Genomic DNA, 17844 nt, shown 5'->3' with positions numbered 1-17844 from the left:
CTGTCATCACTGAGGATTTAATAGAATAGAAATGATCCAACAAAGGGAGGGGGAAAGAATCTTTATATGAATATGGGATAATACAACATTACAACTGTCCCAGAATGACTGGCAGCAGGTTTGAATCAGATTCCACTAACCATGTTGTAAATCAAGAGCAACTCCACTGAAGTGACTGCAGTTACTTACACCACTCTAAAACAGGTGCAAGTGAGATCTGAATCAGACTTAATATTTCTGTAAGGGGTCTGTCATTTGAAGCTTCTCAGAGATGTGAGTGATGGGACTGCAGAGCTGAAATATGTCCCATCTATGCTGCAGCTGTCTGACACCTCCGCTCCCCCAAGAGAGACATTCCTTTCTTCCTATTTTAGCTGCTCTGTCAGTCACTCCCTTACTAACTTGCTGCACACAATTTAATGGAAGTTCCAAACATTTCCTGTGGAGTGAAAACAAACTTTCTGAACTGTACTTTGCTTCAGGGCATCTGATCTTGAAAGTTAGACGTACTGTTAAAAATTGGCTTTCAAATCATGGACCTAGGCCTTTCGGGATACATGATTTTTTTTTCGTTAAGAAGTTTCAGAACTGTGGAGCCTCGAGCCAAAAGAAACAGTTGTACAGGCAAGTTTTCTACACATAATCCAGGAGAACAAGAGTCGTGCCGAGGTGCTTGCTAGGGGCGATCTAGCCCTCCCATGTGCTTGTGCCTCCCACAATGTTCCACTGAGCTGATATGAAAATGAATACATGAGCTTCTTAGTGAACTTCTAAATAGGGCATGATTATTTCCCTTGACTTGCAGACCAGTTCCTTTGCCTGGTGGGCTATTTTCCCCCTCCTATAATGGCCCCTCAAAATACTAGCTATCCAAAGTGGTATGCATCAATTTTGGAGGGTGCTTCAGAGTCAAATGAGCAACTAAGAAAAGCCACAAGATGGGATTGACTTTCTCCCCCCTCTACACACTGTGCAAATGCACTAACTTTCCCGGCTGTGTCATTTTCTTTCAGTCTAGAAGAGAAGGAAGAAAATGAATGTTGGAAGGAAGTGAATGTTATCAACAGTCTAATAGTTCCAGACCCACGGTTATCAGCATTTTCTAGGTCAGGACCTTCCCTCCCATCTAAGTGGGATCTAGCCATGAATTCCCCCACAGAACAGGGTGGTAGCAATCCCTAGACCCTCGTTTGTAACCACCAGGTAGCGAACCCCTGTCCTAGACCATTTAGTCTAATAATCCTAACGGACTCATTATTAGAGCGCTGTGGAATTCGTGGTCCATTTTGTTCAATTTCACGGCCAGAGGATTTTAAAAATTGTAAATTTAATGATTTCAGCTATTTCATTCTGAAATTTCACAGTGTTGTAATTATAGGGGCCCTGACCCAAAAAGGAGTTGTATGTGGGGGTTCACAAGGTTATTGGTGGAGGGGTTGCGGTACTGCTACCCTTACTTCTGTGTTGCTGCTGCTGGCGGCTGTGCTGACTTCAGATCTAGGCAGCTGGAGAGTGGCGGCTGCTGGTCGGGAGCCCAGCTCTGATGGCAGAGCCACTGCCAGTAGCAGTGCAGAGGTAAGGGCATGGTATGGTATTGCCACCCTTACTGCTGCACTGCTGCCTGCAGAGCTGGGCCCTCAGTCAGCAGCCGCCGCTCTCCGGCCACCCAGCTCGGAAGGCAGCGCAGAAGGAAGGGTGGCAACACTGCGACCAGCCTAAAATAACCTTGTTACCCTCCTGTAATTTCCATGTGGGTCAGGACCCCCAGTTTGAGAAACACTGGTCTCCCCTGTGAAATCTGCATAGTATAGGGCAGTGGTCCCCAACGTGGTGCCCGCGGGCACCGTGGTGCCCGTTGGGGCATCTATGTGCTCCCACCTACTGACAAGAGAGCGCCCCGCCACCGAGGAGCACAGCCGCCGGACAAGCAGCAGCCGAAACGCCACCGAGAAGCGGCAACGTCAAATGCCACTGCTTCTTGGTGGCATTTCGGCGGCAATGCCTCTTGATGCTGCTGCTTCTCGGCGGCTGCTTGTCCAGCGGCCGCGCTCCTCAGCAGCATTTTGGCGGCTAGTCATTGGGCGCCTGCCACAGTGAAAGTTTGGGGACCACTGGTATAGGGTAAAAGCACACAAAAGACCAGATTTCACAGTCCATGATGCATTTTTCATGGCTGTGAATTTGGTCGGGCCCTACTCATTATTAATGATCATTTACTGTATTTAATGCCATAGGTGTACATAGCATATTAATGGTAACTAATGAGCCTGAACTACATGTTCTCCAAGAGCTTTCATTCTATTTCCAATCAAGCCAATCCTCATTTCAGACCTTAGCTTGCTTTTAGTTGTACTGGACTAGCCTATAAATGGACTCATAGCCAGGTCTTTTTTTTGTTTAGGCACAAGGGACATTCACATTTGTAATACTCAGTTTTATATATTTGTAAGCCAGAAGGGAGCACTATGATCATCTCGGCTGACCTTCCTACACAACATTGGGCAGAGTTTTGCCCAGTGATTCCTGAAGTGGAGAAATTATCTTTCCCCTATTTAAAGAGACACTGTCAATTGTAGGGCTGTGCAAAAAATGTGGTTTCCAATAAGCAAACATGGATAGAAATGTTTTTAATATCAAAAAGATTTTAGATATAAAACTTCTCCTGTGTTATTACTATTTATTGTATTATGGTAGTATAATACCCTCATCAGCTTTAGGGTTGAATAGGACTAGGTGTTGTACAAATACAGTGAGAGAGAGACTCCCATGAAGAGCTTACAAAGGAAGGCGCTGCTCAATGATCAAGCAAAGACACACTTGCTGAACTTTACACATGGGATGATTTCCATGGAGGTCCATATGTGTGCGTGCATGTGCACATGTGTGTATTTGTGTGACTTTTCAAAAATAGTCCACATATTTACAAAACATTTACTTTTTCTCAGAATTTAGAAAAGAGAAAGGGATTCTGGTTTGAAGGGTTTTTGGCAGCTATTGTCTTTTCCCAAAAGGAATATTTCAGGCCAAATTGTACAGCTGACGTGTACCTCCATATTTCACAATACTAATACTTTACATGTATCTAGTGCCTTTCCGCGGAGGCTCTGAAAGGACGAGTATTATTCCTATTGTACAGATAAAGGAACTGAGGCACAAAGAGATTACCTTACTTGCCCAAGATCCCACAACAAGTGGCAGAGTTGGAAACAGAATCCAGTTCTCCTAACACCTGGTTCCAGGTTCTAACCAATAGACGATGATGTGTTGCATATAAAAATGGATATCTGGGCACCCATAATTGACAAGTGTACATGTAAAGGATGTTCACTCGCATGGTTACCTGTTCTACATCACCAAATGACTGGGCAAAAGCTAAATTTGCCCTTGTGCATTTTGTAGATGCATCTGACTATTTACCGCTTACCTATACATTGCACTTTTCATTTTCAAAACAATTTACAAATCCTCACAGCTGTCCTGTGATATTGGCAAACAATTAGCAGCACTGTCCTTATTTTCAGAATGCAGAAACTAAGGCAGAGAGGCTAAGGGCTGGATCAACTGAAGTACAGAAGTTATCCAAGAAAAACTCCCAAGTCTATAATATATCTGAAAAAAGAAAGTGCCTCGGAAAGCCAATGCGGAGTTTCATTCTATTTGTAATATAAACTTCCACCATAGCCAACGTAGTTAAAAGGTTTTTATAGCACGTAGCATAAGGTTTTGGTCATTAATTACTCCTTTAATCTCTGCTGGGCTTGTTCCTGAGAACATACTGCACTGCTGCCTTTTACTGGATAAACAACTCTTAGGACTGCATCAGATTGCCATAAGGGTCATAAAATGCATTTATGGAGAACCGCTGTATTTCAGATGAAATCCTGACTGATCTGGTTTTCCTTACTGCAACGGTAATTAATACAGCTAATTAACAGACCTCTCCCCACCCCACCCCCTCAAAAAAAATCCCGGCCTCTCTCAGACTGTGAGAACTTGCACAGATCTTTCCGTGTTACTTTGAGCTGAACTGGATGGTTGATGGCACAGGCTATGGGACACAGCATACAGGGTTTCACCTCCATGTAAAACTTTCAAATCAGATCCAGATGGCACTTTGGCTGCCTATTTGAAAATTAGTACAAAACACATAGGAGTTACTGCTTATGGGTGAAATTTACTCTCAGAGGAGATGTGTACCATTTAAGTTCTCAAAATAGGACTTAAGTGGGAATTAAGTGGTACTAGGCCTTGTGCTGGTCCTCTGAAGAGGGTTGAATTTCATGCTAGGAGAAGACAGAAGGAGGGATTTCCTGGAAGTGGTTTTTAAATAGCAATTTGAAGGAGGAATGAGAGGGCTCTTGGCATATGATAGAAGGCATGAAGGCAATTGGAGAAGGAGAGTAAGGAAGATGTACAGGATGGGGACTGAGAAGAATGTTAGTATAATGAGGTCATTGGTTAAGACTGGGGCTTCTAGGCACTACTGCAATACAAATAAACAACAAAAGACACAGGAAAGAAATGAAAGAAAAGACTGCATAGTTATTAGGTGAAGTTAGTTGGAGATCTTAGTCCAATTCCAAGTGTACAGATGAAGCCAAAACGGGATAGGCCCTAGACATTGCAACAGAAAACAGGTTATTTTTTTTGTTCAAGCAGTATTTTAATTCAAAAAAGGAGAATCTTCTACGTGGTGCTGGTTGAACTATAATGGTTAATAACATCCACTGCAAAAGTCGCCCTTTTCGTGATCATGAATTGTTCACTGATTTCTGAAAATGTATTTGTTTGTTAGTAGCCATTAAGTAGTTTGGATGAACAAATTTTAGACTAGAGATCATTCATGACCTTTGGCTACTTGCTATCATCCATGCATTATGCATGGTGTGTCATCTACCTCTCATGGCATTGTTTCCGGTCCCCGATTAGGTCACTAAAGTTTACCAAGATACCAGTGACTGGATAACTGGAACTTTCTGACCACCAATGATGAATCATGAATGACACATGAATATTCAGATGAATCAGTTTGTGGAAGTCAGGGGATGAGAGAACAGTTTCATGAATGCAAACAATGGCTGTTCAAATACTCACAAATAAGGAGACCTCAAACAAACAGGAGAGCAAAGTTCCAGTGTTCTTCTGTGACCATATTCATCTTATTCAAAAGAGCTAATCCTTCCCAGTTACCGTACAAGATAAACTCTTTTGTCAAGAAAACCAGGTTCCTTTGAGTTACTCACCAGGAAAACTCAGTTTCACAGTACGCTTTCCTCTTGTGATTGTAGGTGATTCACGTCTGGTTTTTCTGGAGGTAAAAGTATTCCCTCAGTAACTCAGGGAAGGTCTTTTAAGATAAACTCAGTCTGTTAACATTCCAGAATTTATCAATCAGTAGGAACACAAAACTTCCTCCATCTTGAATCAGTCTTTCAAGAATTCACATATTGAATTTTGCCTTGTATTTTAGCAAAGCCCTTCTTCAAATAGTTTTCTTCACAGAAAAAAAAACTGATTGAAGGAAAAGTAATTTAATAATATTTCAGGTGGCTAAAGAAAAGGGGACAATGGTTAGATGCATGATCCATTATTAGACATTTTTGTTCTCTCAAAATTTAAACGTATATAAGCAAGATATGTAAGCAGGAGTATGTGCTTTCTGTTACATCAAGTGAGTCAAAGAACAGGCAAAAAGAATAGGATTACTTGTGGCACCTTAGAGACTAACAAATGTATTTGAGCATAAGCTTTTGTGGGCTACCAGCCCACTTCATCAGATGCATGCAGTGGAAAATACAGTAGGAAGATTGTGTGTGTGTATATATATATATATATGTATGTACACACACACACACACACAGAACATGAAACAATGGGTGTTACCATATACACTCTAATGTTCTCTGTGTGTGTATATATATATATATATATATATATATACACATACACACACACACACATACACACACACACATAACATGAAACAATGGGTGTTACCATATACACTCTAATGTTCTCTGTGTGTGTATATATATATCTTCCTACTGTATTTTCCACTGCATGCATCCGATGAAGTGGGCTGGTAGCCCACAAAAGCTTATGCTCAAATAAATTTGTTAGTCTCTAAGGTGCCACAAGTAATCCTGTTCTTTTTGCAGATACAGACTAACATGGCTGCTACTCTGAAAACTGTCAAAGAATAGGGTCACCGACAGTTAATTTCTGCAGTCACCAACACATCTCCTCTGTTTAAATTCAATTTAAAAAACACACCAAGAGTCAGAAAACTTTGCATCTCCAACAAAACAGATTAGGGTTTTTTTACCCTCACTAAAGTTGAAAGAAAAAAAAACCTGTGCCTCTACATAATGTGTACTATCTTTTTTAGGTAGTCATATGTCACCTATCACTAGATCATCTAGATACTAGCAACTCGCCTTTCCCAATGCAAATGCTTTATTTTTTGGTGCTATATCCTTTAACTTTTTATTATCACTTTATAACCAATCATGAAATCCCTTTTTGTCTTAGCATGAGCAAAAGTCCTTTGTTCTGGAAAAGTGGAAGTCTGTCTGTGCAAGTGAGTAGGTCCTATCAAAATACCATCTATGTTCAGGATTGCACAGAGTGCAGATTAGGGATTCATCATGCTTTCTAACTATAGCAGGGCCCACATTTTTGTTTGGGTGGGTCTGGAGAGTTGGAGTTTAAATGTTAAATTCTCCATCAACTTGAGAAATACTAAAACGCCTCTCAGGTCACCTCCATAGTTACTTCACATCCTAAGGGTTAGAATGATAAGTTATCTAGTAAAGAAACCACACCATGAACTAACCAGATTATGTGTGGTGAGATCATCCATTGATGAGTTTAACCTGTGACCAAGAGCAATGTAATGAGATTATTAAATGAAGAGGCAATTTTGATGATAGGCATAGGGTGGGGCAGGATGGGGCAAGCAGTGAGCGGGAGAGTTGTGGCCATGTTTTTCTTATACAGTGAGTCACCAGGGCCACCCAGAGGATTCAGGGAGCTTGGGGTCTTCCCGCTGCCGAATTGCCGCCAAAGACCTGGCACTTTGGCGGCGGGTCCCAGAGTGGAAGGACCGTCCGCTGCCGAAGACCCAGAGCAGAAGAAGCTCCGGGGGCCTGGGCCCTGCGAGAGTTTTCCGGGGCCCCCGAAGCAAGTGAAGGACCCCTCTTCAGGGACCCTGAAAAACTCTCGTGGGGGCCTTTGTGGTGCCTGGGGCAAATTGCCCCACTTGCCCCCCCTTCTGGGCAGCCCTGTGAGTCACGCTGATACCCATGTGAGAAGAACACAAGTAATAATACTTAATCAGCACAATACTTTGAGAAGTGGAGCCCTCAGTATCACCTGTAGAAAAGTCCTATAGAATTTAATAGGCCATTGTAATGTTCAGATAGATTTTTTTTCTGATCAACCTATACTAATGTAATGGAGTATTATATTCCTGCTGCAGAATTCTGTAGACTGGTTTGAAACCACTTCAGAATGGATCTCCTTTGCTATTGGAAACAGTGTGGACTAGTGGGCACTATATTAGACTGACTGTTAGAAGGCCTGGGTTCTATTCCCAGATCTACCACTAACACACTGTGTTACTTTATACAACTCACATCATCACTCTGTACCCTTGTTTTCCTTTTCACTGTTTATCAATTTAGACCGTAAACTACTTAAGGGCAGGATCTGTCTCTTACTGGGGTGTGTGTACAGAACCTAGCACAAACGAGCTTCAATCTCAGTTGTGACCTCTAGATGCTACTCTAACACAAGTAGTGACATTGTAGTAGAACCGCTTTTTTATGAATGAATTGTGGAGGGAGGAGTTAATAAAAATCAAACATTTCTATTTTGTCAAAAAGGCATTTTACACTGGGAAAAAAGTTTTGATCAATTTTTTTTCTGACCAGCTCTAATGCCAGAGTGCCTTTACAAACATTAACCAAGGACATGTCTATACACAGAATTAAAGGCACAGCAAGCAGGAGTATGAATCATCAGGGCTCTCGCCTGCTGCTTGCTCATTGGGTATGTGGACCCTGCTACCGTACATTAAAAGTTCTGTAGTGCCCTTTGACCTGCTGTTAAAAACCGGTATGGTACCAGGGTGCACACATCGACTTAATGTGTGGCAGAGAGGAGTGCTAAGGTTTCTACTCTGGCTTGAAGTGCACTGGTTTTCCATATAGCCAAGCCCTAAATGAGCCCCCAAAGATGTCAGTAAAATATTATCCCCATTTTACTGTTGGGGAAATTAAGGCACAAGAAAGGGAGTTACCAAGGTTACACAGAAAAATTAGCAGCAGAGCCAGGAAGAGAACCCAGAAGTCACCTGTTATAACCACTAAGGATTGGATCCTGCAGGGTGCAGCAGTAGTAGCAGAGGACCTTCAGCATCTGGCAGATGGAATTTTAAATGACATTCTCTCCACTGACCAATCTGAATTGTAAAGCACAGTTCCAAGGAACAGCATGGATTTTCCACTTCTGCTTAATGCAAGTTAGGCCTTCTCTACATGGCAAAGATTTACTGTTATGTTTATACAGGTGTTATACCAGTGTAATCCCTTGTGTGGACATTGTTATTGTGGTATCAGTGCCTTTTTTCAGCTTAGTTTATGACACCAGTGGAAGGGGTTTAAGCTAAACTGAAAAAAAAAAAACTTATACTGAAATATGTATCTATATGTTACTCATTATACCAGTACAACTATATTGTTTTAAATTCACACCTTAGGTGAAACAGAAAAACAAAAAACAAAAACAAACAAAAACTTTGCTAGGCAGACACTTTACCAGTCCATGATTTTTGAAGAGTGGAAAGGAGATACCATAGCCTGTATTTAACAGCTTAAACCTCATTTTAATTGTAGTAGAATATTTGCCACCTCTCATTCATTAACTTTTATGGTATGTATAGGTAGCATGATTTACTGATGTCATGTGAAAACATGGTGCAATAAAAGTGACTAAACAGGCAAAGTGGGTTGTACATAATCTGTAATTTCTTACTATTGTAAATTGAATATTACACCTGCCGTCCATCTTTATGGCCAACTTCCATCCAGAAATGTCACGACGTCACATTTCTGTTTAACTTATGCACCTTGAATGTTGTAAAAACTACTGTAAATGTCAATAAAAATCCAATGGCAGTCAAATGCAGGGGAGCAACCTCTATTGAGCAAACGATTGAGACACTAGAGATAAAACATCCAGTCATACTATGCTGCAATTGATTAAAGATATGAATCAGAAAATTAAAGGGTTTTTTCAGTTTTAGTTATTACCAATTGCTTAATGTATAGAGCAATTACTTTGCTCTTATCTACATTTCTGTAATGTGGCTTCCAGTATATTGTTTTACGTCACTTCAATTAATATGGATTTTCCAAGATCAGCTTAAGTGAGTGCCATCATGTATGTTCACTTCCATTTGGTTTATATGAAAACCCCCAAGTAACAACTTACTGTTGTAACAGGAGCACTGATTAAACTTGAATTGGGCAGGGATAACTTCTAAGGTAATAGCTTCTGGACTCCACCTTCCATGAATACATAAAGGCTGAAGAAAGTTTCTAAGGGCTTGTCGCTAAAAGCTGCGTGGTGTAGACAAGGCTTGTCGCTAAAAGTCAGTGTGTGTAAATGCTCTTTTTTGGTACTTTGTCGGCACTTTTGCTGACAAAATACTTCCAGCCCTGCAAGCGACGTTAGCTTTGTCTGCAGGAGAGTGCTCCTGCCAATGAAGCCACATTCACACTGCCACTTGCGTCAGCAAAATGTTTGTCTTTCGCGGGGGCGGGGGAAGAGGGAGGCTTTTTTCAGTACCCATGAAAGACAAACGTTTTTGTGGACAACTTTGCAGTGTAGACAAGCCCTTAGTGGACAATTTTGTAGAGAGTGAATTGAAACTACCAAAAGCTTGCTGGAGGAAAGCAGGACAGAATCCAACAGCAACTAACATTCTTTGGACACCACCTACAACTAGCATTTACACTGGGTGAACAAAGGAATGGGGCAGGGAGGGGGGTTGTGCCTTGGCGGGGGAATATCGGTCTGGAGGAGAGTAGTTAGTTACGTGGAGTGGGAGAAGAGTAATGGCAGGAGAGGAGATAACTGAGGAAGTAGGGGAGAAATCTATACAGGAAGTGGTGGAAGTATGTCTGCTTTAGCTTGTGTCTGTACTAGAGCTGTGTGAATATCTGATTTTCCGTGTGCTTGCAATATTTTTTTTTTAAAAAAAATCACAAATAAAAATTTGTTTCGGGTTAACCTGAAGCGAATTGGGGTGGGGTGTTGGGAAAAAATTGTATTAGGCCAAATGAAACATTTCTATTTAACTGAAAAAGCTTTTTCCATCCAAAACAATTTGAAGGAATTGACATGAATTTGCAAAATATTTGGTCAACCCAAATCTGCATTTTCCAGTGAAAGAAGTTTTTGCATAAAATATCACCCAGCTCTATCTTGCAGCATAGTGTACTGGCCCGTGAGCCTCCCAGTCCATCCCTGAGGAGGTATGTCAAATTTAGCCATTTTTAGCAGCTCATTGTTCGCACAGTATCTGCGCTGTGTTTGTGTCTGACACAGTGATCCAGCTTCCAGTAGCACCTCCAGGAGTCTAACTTCTGCAAGAAAAGAATCCTGTTATCTGGCAAAATAAGGCAGTGGTTTGATTCTTACCTCACTTTGCACACTGCAGATAAATAAGTAAGCATAAGCCATGTAATCATAAATAAAAGCCTTATTGAACCTGAGCAATGAAAACGAATCAATAGAGGACACTCTTCCCTGATAAGAAGAGACCATGCACTGTGTTTCCTGGATACTCTTTCTTGTATTTCAAAACCACAAGGAATTCCCTGTGTCATCCACAATGACCACTTAATATTGCTGGAGCCATCTGAAAATGAGCTGTCCTGGAGGTGCATTTCAAACCCACAGATTCATTCATGCAGTTACTGGGAAGCAGAAAGGCAGTTGATTTCCTCATAAATTTTGAAGGGAGGGGTGAGAAGACTGATTTGAGTCTTCATTTCCCTCCACTATGTGGCGGGGGGAGTATTGCTGTTCCCACACTATGATGTAACAATGTTAAGCTGCACTAGCAGAATTCAGTGTCACTGTAGTTTAGTAAGCAAACCCCACAGAGATCTCTCAACCTTTTGTGGATTAAACCATTTAACTTGTTGTGTTAAAAGTTTATGAAGCATTAAGGAAAAAAATGCCATCATAATCTGAAGTCCTTCATTTCCCTCCTACTGAATGAATTTTTGATGTGCTATTGATTGAGTGACAGTGCACTGATAAGCATTGATTTGATTCCTCATAAAACACATTGTATATCAGCAGCATGTTATGGCAACAGCACAATGCATAGCAACATGGCCGTCAATGGACATGAAAATAGCAAAAAAAGAAGTGTGGAATTGTGTGTGCGCGCACGCGTGTGTGTGTGCGCTCGTGCACACAAGTTAGCAAGTGGAAAACAAAAACAATAAATGCAGTATTATGTGCGAATGATAGAAGAAATGTAATCATTCTGTGATTCCCTAACACTGAACAAGGAACTTTGTTAGAACAAGGAAAACAGCATTATTCGTGACTTCACTTCAGCACGAACTTTCCCTAGTTTACGCCAGAATAGCCTTCTGTTCTAGATGTAAAGACCAAGTACACACATTCTCATACAAACCTTTGGTTAGGCTCAGGTTTAACACATTATGCAGCTATTGATGTCATTATGAACCAAATATTTAAAAAAGACAAAGGAAGAGCAGTGAGAGCAGTAACCACATAGCTAATCCTGTCCACCAAGCTACTTTACATTTCCTTTATGCACCATTTATTTTAGACAAAAAAGCTGCTGAGACATTGCTGCAGCTCAATTGCCCAAGCCAGTGCACACAGGCTAGGTAAGTTTATTGAAGCTCCGAACTCTATTTTCAAGGGGACCCTCAGCACTTCTGCTATTGCCATGACTTGGACTGGATGAGCCCTGCAGTTTTCAACCTGACAAGTTTATTTTTAGGATCAGGGGCAGCTCTAGCGATTTCGCCATCCCAAGCACGGCGGCACGCTGCGGGGGGTGCTCTGCCGGTCGCCAGTCCCACGGCTCCGGTGGACCTCCCGCAGACGTGCCTGAGGAGGGTCCGCTGGTCCTGCAGCTCCACCCTAGCCGCGGGACCAGCGGACCCACCGCAGGCACGCCTGTGGGAGGTCCACCGGAGCCGTCTGCCGCCCTCCCAGCGACCGGCAGAGCGCCCCCCGCGGCATGCCGCCCCAAGCACACGCTTGGCGCGCTGGGGCCTGGAGCCGCCCCTGTTTAGGATGAGCGGCCAGTTGAAATGACGCGGTTTAAAGATTTGAATGAATATTACAGCTATTTGTTCTTTCTGTAGTGTGCATGCAGCTCCAACATACACCTCTACCTCAATATAATACTGCCCTCGGGAGCCAAAAAAATCTTACCGTGTTATAGGTGAAACCACGTTATATTGAACTTGCTTTGATCCACCGGAGTGCGCAGCCCCGCCCCCCCCCAGCGCTGCTTTACCACATTATATCCGAATTCATGTTATATCGGGTGGTGTTATATCGAGGTAGAGGTGTACCTGTAGTTGCACGACAGACTCTTCAAAGAAATGTAACTGCATTGGGAAAACAAGGAGAGAAAGCCACAGTTGAACTCACTTGTTTCCAGTCAACTAGATTTTGGAACCAATGGACCTAAAATTATTATCCAAGAGGACTACGTTGCGGCTTTGACTACATAGCACAAAAAAGCCATTACTTTGCACCCCTACAGGGGCTACCCAGATCTTGGCTCTGAGGGCATAAGCACATTCTCTGAGTGAGGGCACGCTCAGACCCAACCAGAAAGGTAAGGAGTATGCAAGGAGGGGCTGGGAATTGGTGGAAATTTGGCTCCACCTCTTCAATGTGACAGCCAGTGTAGCTGAACCTGCGCAGTAGTCATTTGATGCAGGTACAGGCCAGCTGCAAAATAGTACCTCTCAGGGCAAGTAGGATGCAGGGAAGCAACTGTGACTCAGGGGGCAGCCCTTAGGCACAGTGCCTCCAATGGCTGCTCATTAATTGGTGAAATTTGTGCACCATGCTTTGTTCAGAGATGTGTCTCAATGCACAATCTAGCCCCGAGTTAGCAGGACTATATAAGCTGTGCATGTATATGTAGATATATTGCATTATATGAGAGAGAGAGAGAGAGAGAGAGTGTGTGTGTGTGAGAGAGATATGAATATATCAATATATGTAGGTACACATACATACACACACAATATGATGCATGTATGACTCCCCACTTCAACAGATTCCGAAGAGTGCAATACATCTGGTACTTTTGCAAGTAGGTATTTCCCAGAAGGAACATATACTGTATCCAGAACTACATCTTTGGTTGCCTCTATATACCCTAGAATCAGGCATCATGTTTCTACGACACAATAAAAATTAGCCTCTGCGAATGAGATTGTGTTCCCAGTAAGACTATACACATATGAACATATACTTAGAAAATGAGTTTCTTTGCAGATACAGGACATTCAAGCAAACTAGAGAAACAGCCCCTTTAAAACCAATCAGCAAGCATATGATGATGGAGTAAGGAAATATGCCTTTCATAAACTTCTTTTTTTTTATTTTCCCCATTCCTGCTATTTAGCAATGTACTGGCTGACCCTATAATGTGCAAAACACCCAAACTCCCATTGAAGTCAGTGGACATTCCAACATCATGCCCAGTAAGTCATAATACTTAAGAGCAGGTTACATGGCTGATAGCAGTTGAATTCAAGATTCTAGATTACAAACAATGGGTAAGAAATTGATTTTCAGTGTCATACTCATAATCAATAAGGCATTGGCAGTATGAAAAAGACAAATTGCTATTCTGAGTCACTAACAGTGACATGAAGCGGATATTCCACCTGATACATTGCTGGCTCATTTAAAATGTACTCTTCTGCAGTAAACACAATATGATGAGAACGCAAGTTAGCATTAAGAAACAAAGCCAGGCAGAAAATCACTCTGGAAGACTAGTCTGAATGTACCACTGAAGACAAAGGAATACTGTAGCTCTACTTCATTTTAATATAGGGAGACATTGACACAGGAGCTAAAGAAAAGCACAATAGCAGTGTTCTCAAAATAAAGAAAATAGCTAGACTCAGCACCTGTGTGCATGAGAGAGTATGTTTAAGGACCAAGTTTTTAGAGACCCTGATCCAGCCCCTAAGGTCCCCACCCTGCAAACACTTACAAATGTGAGCAGCACTACTGAATTCTATGGGACAACTGGAAAGTGTAATGTTAGTCACGTGCATACAAGCTTGCAGGACTGCCACTCATGTTTACACCTGGAATTTTGAGTTAATTTGCATATGCAAAACCCAGGTTTGCTTGCACTAATCATGTTCTAAGCATTCCATTTGTGCACTCCAGTGGGCTCAGCATGCACCAATGAACACATACTCAGAAAGCTACGGGTGTAGATTTAAAGGCATTGATTAAAACATGGCCCAAAACACAAACCTGAAAACGATGAAAGGGAAAAAAAGCAAGGGGAAAAAGCTCAGATTCCGCATTATTAACCAAATACACATACAAATAAAAATATTTTAAAGCAAAAAATTTGAAAATGTCTTTCCCTGTCAGTAACTGTGAAGACTTGTGTTTGAGGTCTAGGCCTTATGGAAGAGTTTTCTAGAATTGAATAGGAAACTAAAAGAAATTATTCTTGGATTTACTAAAAAATGGAAGAATTAATTTAGTAGAGAATTATTTCCTTCCTGTAGCTACATAATTCTATCGCAAGGAGATAATAGTATAGAATTTGATAGATAATTATTAAAAGAATTTTTTAAAAATATTGTAATTTTTCCATAAGGATTTGTTTCCCCGAAACAATGGGTGGCATTACTAACTACACTGGGAGTTGAATGCACTCAGCAGTTCCCAGTAGCAAGCTGCTCAGCACCTTGCAAGTAGTGGCCCTAAAATGGAATAAGGAACCCCCTGCCCAGCATTGTCAGTAATTGCCATGAATGGAACACGGTGTTCTGGCATTCCTGGGTAAAAGCTAGGCAGTTTGGCTAAAACTTCCATATTTTGGTGTCTAAAGTCAGGTGCCTAAATCTAGATTTAATACTTAAACAAGGAGGGCTTGTTTTTGCTGTGCTCCTGTAGCTCCAAATTCCTGTCGGTCCAGCCCAGGCCTTTAAGACAAAACTTGCTAGATGATAACACAATTGGGGCACTACCAGATTAAAAGACAATATCCCAACATGACACCTTTATAGTCTAGACTGGGCCTAGCTCGGATCACGCTCATTATGTGCGCTGCTCACTCTACTTCTAGCTCAAATTGCACCAAATGTGTGTCCTGAGCAAACCTTGTACCAGTATTATAATTGGACAATCTAGAAAGCTAGAAAATTCAGTCCGTGCATTTTTTCCTGCAATAAAAAAAAGATTCTCGAGGTCCGGTTTCTACTTTTCTTCCTTCCCTTGTCCATATCTCCTGGCAATACAGCCTAGTAAGCAGGAAATTGTCGCTTGAGCTAAATGTATATATTTACCACTGAATATTTTCAATATTCACTTCAGTTACTTCACAGATTATGTTTAAAAAAGGATACCAACTTCAAGTGGAAATGGAAAACCATTGGGAAACAACTGTCCTTTGCTCTTGCCGGTTTTAATGGGGTAAAGATCTTCTGAAGTTTAGGGGACCCTGAGCACACACAAAAATTCAGCTCTATACATGGGACTTTCATGCTAGCAAGGGACAAGCCCCAAAATCTACACATGTCAAACTGGGAATGCACAAGATTCTGGAATTACTGCTGCTCACTTAGGCCGTGTAACTTTCATCATCTCAATATGTTCTGTTTGTTTCTCCTACTCACGTGTTATCTCGCCTTAGAAGCTAAATGCTGCAGAGGTCCAGTCCAGTTGCTGATTAGTACCCAGACCAAACAGGAAGCACAAGGGACAGTCACTCAGACCTAAATGCAAGCAATCTGATTAGCTAAGCACTCATCCCACTAGAGAGTTAGCTCTAGATTTAGTCCTACAGTCCACGGATTGCCCCAGGTTAACAACCCTTTCATATCGTACCCTAGAGCTGGCCAAATAATTGGTTTTTCAGTTCAGCCAGCTCTGCCAGCAATCTGAAAAAAACTAGGAAAATATTCGGTTCAGTTCTGAAAGTGTTTGGAATTTGTCAGCAAATTGGAAAAGTCTATTTCAGGCCCAGCAAACCAGACTTGTTTGTGCCCATTTGTCCCCCTTTATAACCTTTTGTTCACAGGTTAGGGCACTCACCTGGAATGTGGGAGACCCAGCTTTGAATCAGGCAGAGAGAAGATCTGAATCCACCTCCTATCTCCCAGGTGAGTGTCTTAATTGCCATGATAGATTAGCTCTCGCTCTCTCCCTCCCTCTCTGGCCCAATGAGTATTCAAGCTCGGCTACAAACACAGCTTCAACAGGAGAAAGTGAGAGTACTCACCCCCAGAATCATCTATGGCCTCATGATTTGGATGGTCACCTTTGAGACAGGAGTTCTGTGTTCAAATCTCCCCAGTGGGTATTTAAAGCTAGGTCTTATGCATCACAGGGACATGCCCTAACCACTAGGGGAACAGGTGGGTGCATCGACATGCACAAATACACATGGTTTTCTGGCCCTAAAAAAAAAACTTTTCCTTGGCAGATACTATCGCATCAAATTCATGAATAATTTCAGGTTGACCGAAACTGCATTTTTCAGTGAATAAGCTATTCATTCAAAAAAATTTGCCCCGCTCCACTGCTTGCTTCCCAGCACTTCAGAGAAGTTAATTGCAAACAAAATATGGTGTACAAACTCAGGGCCAGAGTCAAGCTAGCACTTAAGCATGTGCTTATGTCCATCCCTACTCATGCTACCTTTTAAGCACTTGCTTAACTTTTAACATGTGCTTAAATTCCTTTGTTTCCAATAGGACTTAGGCACACACTTAAAGTCACCATGTGCTTAATAAGTGTTGCCCTGAATGGGAATGCTTTCCTGAATCAGGGCCAGGAAGAAACCAGAAGATTTTCTTCCCCCTCAACCCCACCCTCCCAAAACACCTATCAGAACTGATCAGAACAAAATCAGGAAACTCAAAGGCACATGATTTTTTAAGACCTCTGAAATGCTATGATCCTCATAAAAGATTGGGTTGTGGCAGAGCTCTGACCTTGCCCCCCGTGGGTCCTGCGCTTCTAGGCAGTTTACGCTAGCCTCAGTGGCTCACTGTGACCCTCCACGTAGCCCTTCTCTCTCTAGGGCCAGGGTTACAGTCTACTGAGCCCTTTTCATCATAGGCCAGCAAGGAGGTTGGTGAGAGAACTCCCACAGTCTCTGTTGTCCCTGGGGGCTTATTTCAGAACAGTTTAGCCTCCTGTCCTGACAGGGGCCTGACTTCCCCTCCCAGGAGATGTTCCTGTAGTGGTGGGTTGGGGGGAACCAGGGCCCACCCTCTACTCCGAGTTCTGGCCCAGGGACCCTAATGGTAGCAGCTGTTGGCAGCCAACCTTTCACTGCCAGAGTTACTACATTTCCCTCGGCCACTTCCCCACAGCTCTCCTGCTTCTCCCTTACCTTAGGGCTCCCTTACTGATGATTTGAGGGTGTCTTCATTAACCAGCCCTTCAGCCACACTTCCTCTCCCCTGCCTGACTGGAGTGAGCCCTTTTATAGTATCAGCGGGGCCTTAATTAGAGTCAGGTGGTCACATTAGCTTAATGGCCTCACCTGACTCTTTG

The 17844-nt window shown here is 42.3% G+C and overlaps 1 protein-coding gene across 1 annotated transcript in view; it reads right to left on the bottom strand.

The window, feature by feature from the left end:
- Positions 1-16037, bottom strand: part of LOC120408134 (urea transporter 2-like) — a 356426-nt gene extending 340389 nt beyond the window's left edge. The window contains exon 1 of the mRNA XM_039544737.1: positions 15957-16037. The gene's annotated coding sequence lies outside the window, so the exon portion shown is untranslated. The remainder of the gene's footprint in view (positions 1-15956) is intronic.
- Positions 16038-17844: the final 1807 nt, after the last annotated feature.

The sequence above is a fragment of the Mauremys reevesii genome, linkage group 6 (assembly GCF_016161935.1).
Source record: "Mauremys reevesii isolate NIE-2019 linkage group 6, ASM1616193v1, whole genome shotgun sequence".
Lineage (NCBI taxonomy): Eukaryota > Metazoa > Chordata > Testudines > Geoemydidae > Mauremys > Mauremys reevesii.
This window is presented reverse-complemented; position numbering and strand designations above follow the sequence as displayed.